Raw genomic sequence first — 12,695 nt, forward strand, 5'->3', positions numbered from 1 at the left:
CAGCCCCCTCACCCGATCCAGCCCCTTGACCGTGTCCGCTCCCCTCACGTGGTCCGGTCCCCTCACCTGGTCTGGCCCCCTGACCATGTCCAGTCCCCTGCCCGTGTCCGGCCCCCTTACCCCGTCCGGTCCCGTCACCCCGGGCGTGGTTTGCCCGAGGGTTCAGGACTCCCGTCCGCCCGCCCTGCGCCCTCCCTTCACCACCAGCCCGGAGGCTTAAGACTGTGCCATCCGGAAGAGCTAGCCCTTCTCCGCATTTATTGTTCAATTATTTAGTGATTTCAGTGTGGACTCGCTGATACTTACTTTCTCCTACGGTTCTAATCATTATTGTGCAGCCTTATTTTTATGTACTGCATAGTTTCCAGAAATAATTCTACATCTTTTTTTTTTTTGAGAAAAATATGTTAAAATTCAAATAAGGGCACCTCATTATCCTTTGACAGTATGGTTATTTATTTAGGAATCTAAACGGAAGCCACACATTAGTGAGACAGTTAGGTAAGGATTCTAGATAGGCAGTTAGGAATGCCAATCAGTGTATTTGTTGTGGGAAAATCAGTATATAAAAATCAGTAATAAGGACTTAAGAAAATGTGCTTTGAAAAGAAAGAAATGTTCTCAGTTTTATGTATGTGTATAAAACAAAAATAATTCCAAAAGAAGTAATTCATATATGTACAAAAATAAATACCCCTACACCCACCATCTAGCATGAATGTGGGGAGAGAGAGCCTCCAGAGGAGACCCCCCAACGTTGTGAGGCCTAGGGTACCAGATGCAGTCACTGCACAGCCTAAGTCAACGTTGAGGAGATAATTCTCAAAGAATCTCATATATATATATATATATATATATATATATATATATTTCATATTGGTGATTGTAGGGTTTTTTTTAACTTAAGTATAGTTGCTTTACAATATTGTGTTAGTTTCAGGTGTACAGCAAAGTAATTCAGTTATTTATGTATTTCAGATTATTTTACAGTATAGGTTATTACAAGATACTGATAAAGTTCCCTGTTCTGTACATTAAATCTTGTTGCTTATCAATTTTATGTATAGTAGTTTGTACTTGTTAATCCCATACTCCTTATTTATCCCCTAACCTCTCCCCTTTGGTAACCATAAATTTGTTTAATATGTCTGTCAGCCTGTTTCTGTTTTGTATATAGATTCATTGTTTTTTTTTAGATTCCAGATAACGTGATGTCATATAATATTTGTCTTCTCTGTCTGACTTACTTCACTTAGTATAATAATTCTCTAGGTCCATCCATGTTGCTGACCAACATTTCCTATATGTCTATTTACTAGCTACCCAGTCTTTTATGGGACTGGTCACTTCATATTTTTTATCCATTTCTATGCTGGAGTCTATCTTACAAAGTGTATCAACTTCTACATAGCAGCTCCCCTGCCTCCTTTTTCCTGCCTGGCTTCTCCAGACAGTTGCAGTTCAGGGTCAGCACATAGAAATGGAGTTAGATGTACAAAGGGTTTATTGGGGAATAACACTAGGAAAAGAAAGAAAAAGTGAAAAGGGGTGAAAGCAGGATTGGGCTGGAGGCACTGTCTGACCACCATGATACCCAGCAAGAAACTCCAGAGCAGATGGCCAGTTAGAGGAGTTTCGCGTTGGGTGCAGACATCCAGGCCAGTGGACCCTGGCCTTGCTTGCTTAGAGGAATGTGGCCAGAGGCTGCTGGGAAAGGAGTGTGACCGGAGCTCCCAAGGAGCCCACAGCTGATAGCAGGTCCTTCCTTGAAGGGGAACCTGAGTGGCAGCCAACCAAGAATCTATCCTTGGAGCTTGGCCTCTGTCGGTGCAAATACTGCTCTTAAAGAAAAAGAACCTACTCTCAGGTTACAAAGCCTCGCCTCATCAGAGTCCTGCCACCCCAGTACCATCAGTTCTAGCCCCTTGGTGTGTGATCCTCTTTCAATCTGTAGACTTCTCCATCAGGAACAGTGCCAGGGCCCACGATGCTTTTAAGGGTCTGCCAAAAGGTTATCATTTCTTTCCTTTTTTTTTTGGTTATTCTTTTTTTTTTTTTTTTTTTTGAGGGGGGAGGTAATTACGTTTATTTATTTATTTATTTATTTATTCTTAGAGGAGGTACTGGGGATTAAATCCAGGACCTCATGCATGCTAAGCATGTGCTCTAGCACTTGAGCTATATCCTCCCCCTCATTTCTTTTAAAATTAGAGGAGAAAAATGAATTTAATCTCATCTGGCTTATGTTCATCTTTATTCCAATGTAGTCATAAAATATAATTTTTTCTATTTGATGGAGGAAGGAGCCAACAAAGGCCTAAGTGCCTCAGGCTTGAGAAAGAAATCAGGATCTGATTCTCCTCACATCAGTTATCCGTCATGAGACTCTGCTCTTCTGTGGCACTCTCTTCTCTACCCCTTCCTCTGATCAGTGCCTCATTTTTTTTTTTTCAGATTTTCTGTTGCTGATCTAATACTAGCCCAGACTGTCCCCTGTACTCCAGGTTAAAACAGTCTCCTGCCTCCTTGACACCCATCTTGAAGGCCTAATGAGCATCTTACATGCCCCAAACCCAGTGCCAGTGCTTCCCCCAATCCCGGTTCCTCTCACAGCATTGCCTGTCTTGGTCACCAGCATTTCCATTGCTCCCCGGGTGCAGGCCAAATCTTTGCTGGTATGTGGACTCTCCTAATTCACATCCTACTTGTGACTGGGCAGCAGGTCCTGCCAGCATCATTTTCAAAGCTACCCAGGATGCAGCCTACTCTCATTGCCTGCCTGGTGGCCAGTATCTCTTACGGTGAGTGTGTCAGCAGCCTCCCTGCTTCTATCCTTGCCCCCAGGTCAATTTCTCCATGGCATCCAGAGAGTTCCCTGGGCACCTCCCTCTTTGCTCAAAACTTTCAAGGGCTCTCAGCTCCCTCAGGGGGAGAGTCCACACCACACCTTGCGAGGTGGCAAGGTCAGCCCTGGTTGCCTTTCTAAGCTCCTTGTCTTTCTTTCCCTCTGCCTCACTCAGCACCAGCCACACTGGTCCTCTCTCTGGCGCTCACATGCATGAAGGGTCTTTTTCTTTAAGAGCAGGGCCTTTGCACGTGCTGTTACCACTTTGCCTGGATATATTCCTACCTGATTATCTGCCCACCTTAGTCCTTCTCTTTAAATCTCTATTCATAGCTGGCATGTATTAGGTGCTTAATGAATGTTCATTGACTGAAAACCAGTCAGTTGAACTGTTGGTCCCAATTTTTCACTGCCCTCCCTGAAGGAGGATTACATGTTCCTATGTGTTGCTAGTGACTTGCAAACCCTCCCTATGCGAGTGGGAAGGAGGCAAATATATCTATGTATGTATATATATATGTGTGTGTGTGTGTGTGTGTGTGTGTGTGTGTGTACACCTGTACACATATATGTATGCATATGTGTCTGATATACATATGTCTATATATTTATATTTTTTCCAGGTTTGGAAATGATTCAAGAACAAAGAGTTGACCAAAAAGCAGGGCATTTCTTTTAGAACCATATTCCATCCTGAAAATAGAACGATTCACAAAGGGTGAACTACATGCCTCCACATTTGGCAGAGACTAGGAGTGTGAGGCCCAGCAGGGGAACCTGGACAGGGGGTGGAACATGTGGCCCTTAAGAAACACTGATTCAGGACAGAAGTGGTCAGAATAAAAACTTGGTGGGGGGTAGTTAATTAGAACTCAACCTTCTTCCACTACACAGTGACATGGGAGAAGTCATACTCAAGAGGTCATACAAATACAGAGAGTGTAGACGAGTCTCAACAGAGTTCAACCCTTACAACCATGAGTGAATTCGCTCAGGAGACAAACCTTACAAACATGTGGAATGTGGGAGAGTCTTTACTGAGAACGATTGCCTTTCAGTATATTTTAGAACTCATTCAGGAGAAAAACCATCTAAATGTGTAGGCACAGATTATCCCTTAATCAGTATAAGAGAATTTATACTTGTGAGAAACTTCCTATTTGCAGTGAATTCAGGAAAGTACTTTCAAGGAGTGACTACTTTACTCTGCATCCAAGAATCTATCAAGGAGAGAAACCCTACAATGTAATCATCCAGGGAAAGGTTCATGCTTTTCTTCTTTAATCAACATCACAGCCCGCACGTTGGAGAGACACCTTTGGTTGTAGTCATTGTGGGAACAGCTTTAAACACAGCTCAGCACTTCTGCTGCTCTATCAGAGAACTCATACTGGGAAACGCTATACATGTGACCACGTGGAAACGCCTTCAGAAGGTATTCTCACTTCCTCCAGCACAAGAGGACTCATACTAGAGAACATGAATGGGGTCAATGTTGGCAGGCTTTAACTATGACTTTCACCTTATTTGAAACCAGGAAATTCATATAGATTAGAGAAACTTATTAACCATAATCAATATGGTAAAGATGTTGGTTGGAATTCCATTTTATTTGACATCAGAGATAAACCACAAAGGAGGCAGAATCCACAAGTTATTTTTGACCCATAAATAGGTACCTGAGTGCAATACAACTTTGCACTCGTGGCTCCTGGCAGTCATAGATGACGTGGTATGAGCAGTTATGATCTACATATGCCCTTGATTTGCAATAGAAACATCATTTAATGGGACTCAAGGTCTAAGCCTGATGGACAATGCCTCATAGAAATGAATGCCATCTGTTGACTGAATAAAGATGACATGGTATATATATACACTGGACTACTACTCAGCCATAAAAAATAAAATGCCATTTATAGCCATACGAATGGACCTGGAGATCGTCATTCTAAGTGAAGCAAGCCAGAAATAGAAAGAAAAATACCATATTATATCACTCATATGTGAAATCTTAAAAAAAAAAAAAGAGACACAAATGAACTTATTTTACAAAATAGAACAGACTCACAGACATAGAAAACAGACTTATGGTTACGAAGGGGAAGTAGGTGGGAAAAGATAAATTAGGAGTTTGAGATTTGCAGATACTAACTACTATATATAAAATAAACAACAAGTTTCTACTGTATAGCACAGGGAACTATGTTCAATACCTTGTAGTAACCTATAATGGAAGAGAATATGAAAAAGAATATACGTATGTATATCTATGACTGAAATATTATGCTGTACACTAGAAATTGACACAACACTGTAGACTGACTATATTTCAATTAAAAAAGAGAAGTGATTCCCATTGGTAATAAAATGTAGACGTTATCAATGACAACAGTGTATATATTTTACATCACGTATGAATCAGAGAACTACCAAATCTGAAGTGTCATGCAGAGATCATTTATCTTTTAGTATCATGGGGATCAGTGTATGTACAATTTTATGGTAGTCACAGAAAAGAGCTGAAAAATATGCTACCTGTTTCTTTCTTGCATAGCCCTGTCATGTCAAGCAAGTCAGAATTTTATACTAACTCACCAATGTTTCACAAATGGCATTCTACCACTAACTTTAAGAGAGGTATCATAAATAGTTGTTTGCATCTTCATGTTTCTATGGGCATAGCCAGTGTCCAGGCAGGATTAAAGAAACATACCACACACAGAACTACTATAACTCATCAATGAATTCTGTAAAGTTGAAGGATACACAGTTAATTCGCTGAAACTTGTAGCATTTCTGTACACTAACAATAAACTATCAGAAAGAGAATTTAAGAAAATAATCCCATTTACAATTGTATTAAAAAGAATAAAACACCTAGGAATAAATCTAAGGTTGTAAAAGATCTGTTCTGGGAAAATTATCAGACACTGAGGAAAGAAACTGAAGATGACACAAACAGATGGAAAGATGTATTATGTTCATGAATTGCATTAATTCATATTGTTAAAATAACCACACTACTCAAGGCAATATACAGATTCAGTGCAATCCCTATCAAAATACCAACGGCATTTTTCACAGGCCTAGAACAAATAATTATAAAATTCGTATGGAAACACAAAAGACCCCAAATAGCCAAACTATCTTGAGAAAGAAGAACAAAGCTGGAGGAGCAGGTTTCTTCATTTCAAACTGTACTACAAAGCTACAATAATCCAAACAGTATGATACTGGCACAAAAACAGACACATAGATCAATGGAACAGAATAGAAAGACCAGAAACGAACCCACACTTACATGGGCGATTAATCTACAACAAGGGAGGCGAGAATATACAATGGGGAGAAGATGTTCTCTTCAATACACAGTGTTGGGAAAACTGGACAGCTATGTGCAAAAGACTCAAACTTAACTACTTTCTCACACCATGCATAAAAACAAATTCAAAATGGATTAAAGACTTAAATGTAAGACCTGAAACCATAAAACATGTAAAGGAAAACATAATCAGTACACTCTATGACATTAGTTTTAGTAATATTTTTGGAGAAGATACGTCTCCTCAGGCAAGGGGAAAAAAAAGCAAAAATAAACACACAGGACTACGTCAAACTAAAAAGCTTTTGCACAGCAAAGGAAACTATCAAAAAATCGAAAAGGCTGCCAACTGAATGGAAGAAAATATTTGCAAATGATATATCCAACAAGGGTTTAATATTCAAAATATACAAAGAAATCATAAAACTCAACATCAAAAAAAAAAAAACTGTTTCAAAATGGGCAAAGGATCAGAATATTTTTCCAAGAAAGACATACAGGTGGCCAACAGGCACATGAAAAGATGCTCAACGTCACTAATCATCAGGGAATGCAATGTTTTATTACTCAGCCATAAAATGAAATCTTACCATTTGCAACAACATGGATGGACCTGGAGGGTATTATGCTAAGGGAAATGTAAGACAGAGAAAGGCAAATACTGTATGATTTCACTTACATGTGTAATCTAAAAATTAAAACAAATGAACAAACTTAACAAAGCAGAGTGATAGACACAGAGAAGAAGCAGGTAGTTGACAGAGAGGAGCATGAGGGGGAGGAGAGAAATAGGTGAGGGCGATTAAGAGGTACAAACTTCCAGTTGCAAAATAAATGGGTCACAGGTATGAAATGTACACTGTGGGGAATATAGTCAATAATTATGTAATATCTTTGAATGGTGACAGATGGTAAATAGACTTGTGGTGATCATTTTGAAATATATTGAAATATCAAATCACTATGTTGTATAACAGAAACTAACATAGTATTCTATTGTAAGTCAATCATACTTCAGAAACAAACAACCAAATAGACAAATCTATAGAAACAGAAATCAGATTTGTGGTTACCAGAGCGGGGAATGGGGGAACTGTATGAAAACAGTCAAAGGGCAAAAATGTTAGTTACAAGAGAAGTATTGGGAAATAATGTACAGATGGTAAATATACTTAATGCTGCTGAATGCTATATATGAAAGTTAAGAGAGTAGATCCTAAGAGTTCTCATCACAAGGGAAAAGTTTTTTTTCTATTTGTTTAATTTTATATCTGTAAGAGATGATGGATTTTCACAAAACTTATTGTGATCATCATTTCATGATGTATGACAGTCAAATAATCATGTTGTACACATTAAACATACACAGTGTCGTGGGGAGGGTATAGCTCAGTGGTAGAGGGTGTGCTTAGCATGCACGAGGTCCTGGGTTCAATTCCCAGTACCTCCATTAAAATAAGTAAATAAATGAATAAACCTAGTAGCTACCCCCCCAAATTTAAAAAATTTTTAAAAAGTGTTGTATGTCAGTTATATCTTAATAAAACTAGAAGGAAAATGGTTTAATTTTTTTAACATTTGCTAAGCCCTGCTCTATCTTATTTTATTTTATTGGAGGGAGAGGTTATTTTTTTTTTAATGGAGGCACCGGCAATTGAACCTAGGACCTCATGTATGCTAAGCATGCACTCTACCAATTGAGTGATACCCTCCCCCCCTTAAAAAAAAAATGTTTTTAAAGACATACCACTGCCTAGTGAAGTGTCTTTACTCCCAAGGATGATACTGGAATTTTGAGGAACCTCATTCATTCCTGCTCAAAAGGGCATATGGAGTGTTCTGGGGAAAGACCCCACACAGGGACTCTGAAGAGCTTCCTCTCCCTCTCCTTTCATGAGAATCCTTTGAAAAGCTGATTTTCCCCCTAGACCCAAGGGACAGCTCTTGCTCTTCCTTAGACTCCATGGAACATACCACCTTTCCTTTCCAGCTCTACCGTCAAGCCCTCTACCAAGACCCCATCTCCTTGCTGCTACCTGGATGTTGAGACTTGGTTCAGTTCCAGATCTCTGCTGGTAGAAGTCCAGAAACTTCCAGCATCAGCATCATCTTGGGTGAGCAGATGGCCTTCTGACTCAACTCGAGGAGAGGCTTCTGGGGCAGATGCGCTCACCCAAGCCGACTTCTATGCCGGCCGCTGTGGCTGTGCCACCCTCCTTCATCGTGGAGAGGTCAGCTTCCTCTACAGATGCGAAAACGCCAGCCACTCTCCTTCCCAGCTTTGGTCACAGTCGGGACATGGACACATCTATCAATCCTGGCCAGTGGGGTAAGAGAAAGTCTACAAGAAAGAAGGCTTCTGAACGGCCTGATTCCTTCACTGTTGTAGGCAGGGTAGTAGCTCCCCAAAACTGCCCACATCCTAATGCCTGGAGCCTGTGAATTTGTTATCTTACAGGGCAAAGGGGGCTTTACAGATGTAATCAAGTCCAAGATCTTGACATGACAGTATCCAGGATTAACTGTGGTGGGTCCACAATCATCCTTGTTCAAGAAGAGGCAGAAGACTCAGGGTTAGAGAAGGCATCATGATGATGAAAAGGAGGTCAGAGTCAGAGAGAGATTTGAAGATGCTACACTGCAGGCTCTGGGGATGGAGGAGGAGGCCACGAGCCAAGGAGTGCAGAAGACTCTGGAAGCTGGAGAAGGTGAGGAAATGGATTCTCCCCTCGAGCCTCTAGAAGAAAAGCAGCCCTGCCAATGTGTTGATTTTAACCCAGTAAGACCCATTTTGGACTTCTGACTTCTAGAGCGGTGAGACGATAAGTTTGTGCTGTTTTAAGCCACAAAGTTTGTGGTAATTCGTTACAGTGGCAAAGGAAACAAAAACATTTCCTGACGCTGAATCTTCAGCCAAATGTATGGTTTCATGTGATGCTTAAAACTGCAACAACCACTTGAGACCATGACCATGAGGATATAAGCCTTAGGAACAACCAAGACAATACACTGAGGGCTGAGTCAAGAGATGCAGAGTCCCTGAAAGCACCCCTGGAAGCCCCTGCCTCTGGGTTTCCTGCAATGTAAGATAAAGAATGGTAGCATGTTCTGTTATTTGTGGCCAAAAAAATCTTCTTACACGACAAACTTCTTGCTCCCAACCACCTTCTGCCCCTAGTAATGCTGAGACACAATCTAGGGACTCCTAGAAGCAGCCAGCACAGGTAATCAGATATTGCAGGGTCAGGCAGCTTGTTGCTTAGCTGACTCAGTCAGGTGCTTGGAACAAACCACATACTTCAATTCAAAAAAAAAATTGTGCAAATTTGCTGAACTACCAGATGCATCCCCTGCCACCACCACACACACAGAAAGTCCTATGGTTATTACTGTATGCTGTTGATGACTTTGAAGCCTGAATTTATGGGAAATTTTTTGAACTAGTACTTCCTGGGGGCATTTCGCCTTGTTTGAATCTAATTCGATTGTTCTTGGGAGGAATGGTAGTGAGTACCTTCCCTCACATTTTGAGAAGGACAGTACAGAGCCAAGTCCAAGGGCCAGGCTCCCAAAGAGCCCCATGGTCACTTCACGTGCGATTGTATTGAGCCTAATGATGATTTGGGATTTATACTTGGCCTTCCCATCCTCGAACATGATACTTATCTTCATTTAAGCAATTTTACTTCTAGTTCCTCCCAGAAAGTTATCTTCCTATAAGTCCCTTGCATTTCCTAACAAATAAATCCCAGACATTTTACATCTTTATGATTCTACTGTGAATCTCCTTTTTAACATACTTGTTAGGGTTATGGAAATTCTGTGTGTGTTGATCTATGTATCTTTATTTCTTACTGTCTGGTTTATGGCAATCTTACTGATTTTTAAAATTTTTCCAGTATTTTTGAAATAGTCTAATGTTCTCTATTAATAAAAGCATTTTACATTTTCTCTTCCAACAGTTATAGCTCGTAGGTCTGTTTTTCCTACTTCAATTGTGGTAACAAGATCACATAGAAATCCTGAACTTAAGGTTGCTAAGGACAGACACTCTTTAGTTTTGGATGTGTATATCAATCCGTAGTTACTGAAGAGAGGAGTGAATAAACAAGAGAATGACTCAAGAAGAAAGATGGGGTCAATTTTCATCAGAGAGGGAAAGGTCCATTTCCTAACGCAGAGAGAAACATTGAAATGGGTTGTTCAGGACCAGCAGGAAGCAGGCGGCTGGTTTGTCCCTGGCCTACATCCTAGTGGTCAAAGGATGAGACACCCCTCCAGTGATGATACCAAGAAGCAAAGTAGGAGCCTGGTCCTAAGTGACACTGGTGGACAGCTTAACCAGTACCAGGAACCTCCTACTTATAGACCTTCAGTTGTGTGAGGAAATGGTGTTTGTTTACAGTAGTTGGATTTTCAGTTATCTATAGCCAAACACACCTTATGGGATACAGGGTACAAAGGTATGAACTGAATTATTCCAAACCTGACTGACTGGTTCGTCTTGCATTCTGTGACTTCCCACAGTCCTCTTTGAAACAGATTGCTTTCTGGGAGCGGTGGGGCTCTGCTCCTGCTCAGAGCTCAGCTTCTTCGCCTTTCCCCCACATCCAGTTTGGATTATTTTAATTTTGACCTTATCTTTGATGCTGCAAAGAACAGGCAAAGAACAAATGTGTAGCAGTAATGAATACACCGAAAAGCCTGTTTTCTGGGAAACGTGATACTAAGAATGTACAGAATGCTGATTATGTTATTCCTGCTTCTCCAACTTGAAGTTCTCAAGCTCTGAGTTCTGAAAAGTGTCCTAGAGGCTCATGTTTTAAATACAAGAACATACATCTTTCTTCTTTTTCAGATGACTTTTAAACATGTGTTCCCCTTCACATGGAACACTTTGAGATGCTCTGTGTGATGAATTAAGAGAATAAATGGTGAGTGGAGATCAAATCACAGGTCCATGATTCAGTCGACTGAAGGCCACCAGCTGCCACAGTGATTTAGTCAATATATACTTTTATATATCTTCTTCTTAGTCAGATATTGCTTATATTAAACCAATAGTGGACTACTGATTAAAGAAAGAATAGGAAAGAATGTTAATATAGTTCAACAATTCAGTATCTCAATAAACATATTTGTTCAACTACATATGGAGTATTTTAAGAGAAGAAAAGTGCATATTAAACTTTGCAATTGAAATGAAAGTTATTGTTGCTATCCAGCCATTTTCATAAATTATCGACAATGCCTTTTCTGCAGTTCTAAACTCTTAAGACCTTTTCTAATGACAAGTTTCTTTCTCTATTATGTATCTGCAAGATTTACCTGACCTGGAAGATGAGAGGACACCAGATGCTGGCCTCTGAGGAAGATATGAGAATATTTCGTCCGCGTCCAAGAAAGATGACAGTGCTCTGGGTTCATGGAATAACAGAACACACCAGGTCCCAGGCAGGGACAGACTTCTCCCGTTTCCTAGACATGGGCACCTCGCTCACAGAAGAGGACACCGGGCAGAGGATCCTGTCCAGCCCACTCCAATTCCCTGACAATGACTCTGCTTAACCCAATTTTAGCCAGGTTACCCTGAACCTTCTCCCCAGTAAGGCCCATGCGTGTACTTCCTCCTGGAATCCCATCTTAGCAAGAACCCTAAATCAGTTTATCAAGAGTTCCCTACTCTTGGTATCTGATCAAACCCCTCATCCCACTCTCTCCCCCAGGTGACATCCCATCACCCTGACTTGCATCCAGTTATAAACGTATTAGTTTGATTCAGCCAGAATCCCCTCAGACCTGATGTCTCCTCTTCCTAATTTTCTAACCAATACCTACGCCGTCCCCCTCCCACCCCAATCCTTGGTCATAAATCCCCACCTGTTCTGGTTGTATTTGAGAACTGAGTTCAGCTGCTCCGTTCCACCCTGGGGTCATCCTTCCCCTGTTGCAACAGTTTTCTGAGTAAAATCTGCTTTCACCGCTTTAACTTCCGTCCAGCTCTGGTTTACCGTGGGAACCTCCCCACCCTTGCACCTTTGTTCCACTTTACCCTGCCCTTCTCCCCACAACTTGAATGGACATTAGTCTTGATGCCTCTCCCCTCCCTTGTCCTGGAGGACGCTCTCTGCACACTTCCAGGCCGACTTGTTCCTCTTTCCATCCCAAGACCTGGGGCTGACTTCAGTGTTGCCTCCAGAACACTTGCTGGCTCCCCAGCCCGCCCCTTCTTCCTCTCCATTAGACGTGGACTCACCTTCAGCCCCGCTTTCTTCCCGGAACTTGGGAGGCCTTTAGCCCCGCCCCTCACACTTCCGGCCCGACCCTCCCCCTCTACGTTGGGTGTGAGCCCCAGCTCGCCCCGCCCCTCCCGCCCCTCCCCCACTTCCGGTCTGCCCCATGCGTGGTCGCCTTCCTGGCGAGGCATGGCTCCCTCCCGGTCTGCGACGTCGCCCACACACATGCTGGGGCCCCGCAGCCTGACGGCCCCGGACCGACGCCTCCACCTGCCCAGCCGGACCGCCG

The 12,695-nt window shown here is 41.7% G+C and overlaps 1 long non-coding RNA gene across 1 annotated transcript; it reads right to left on the bottom strand.

Annotated features, from left to right (window-relative positions):
- Positions 1-4,436: 4,436 nt before the first annotated feature.
- LOC135322150 (uncharacterized) lies at positions 4,437-12,472 on the bottom strand. Its single transcript, XR_010382516.1, has 2 exons — positions 12,427-12,472; positions 4,437-11,241 (listed from the first exon to the last, which is right to left on the bottom strand). It is a non-coding gene; the product is annotated as an uncharacterized LOC135322150 (long non-coding RNA).
- Positions 12,473-12,695: the final 223 nt, after the last annotated feature.

This window comes from Camelus dromedarius, chromosome 9, assembly GCF_036321535.1.
Source record: "Camelus dromedarius isolate mCamDro1 chromosome 9, mCamDro1.pat, whole genome shotgun sequence".
Lineage (NCBI taxonomy): Eukaryota > Metazoa > Chordata > Mammalia > Artiodactyla > Camelidae > Camelus > Camelus dromedarius.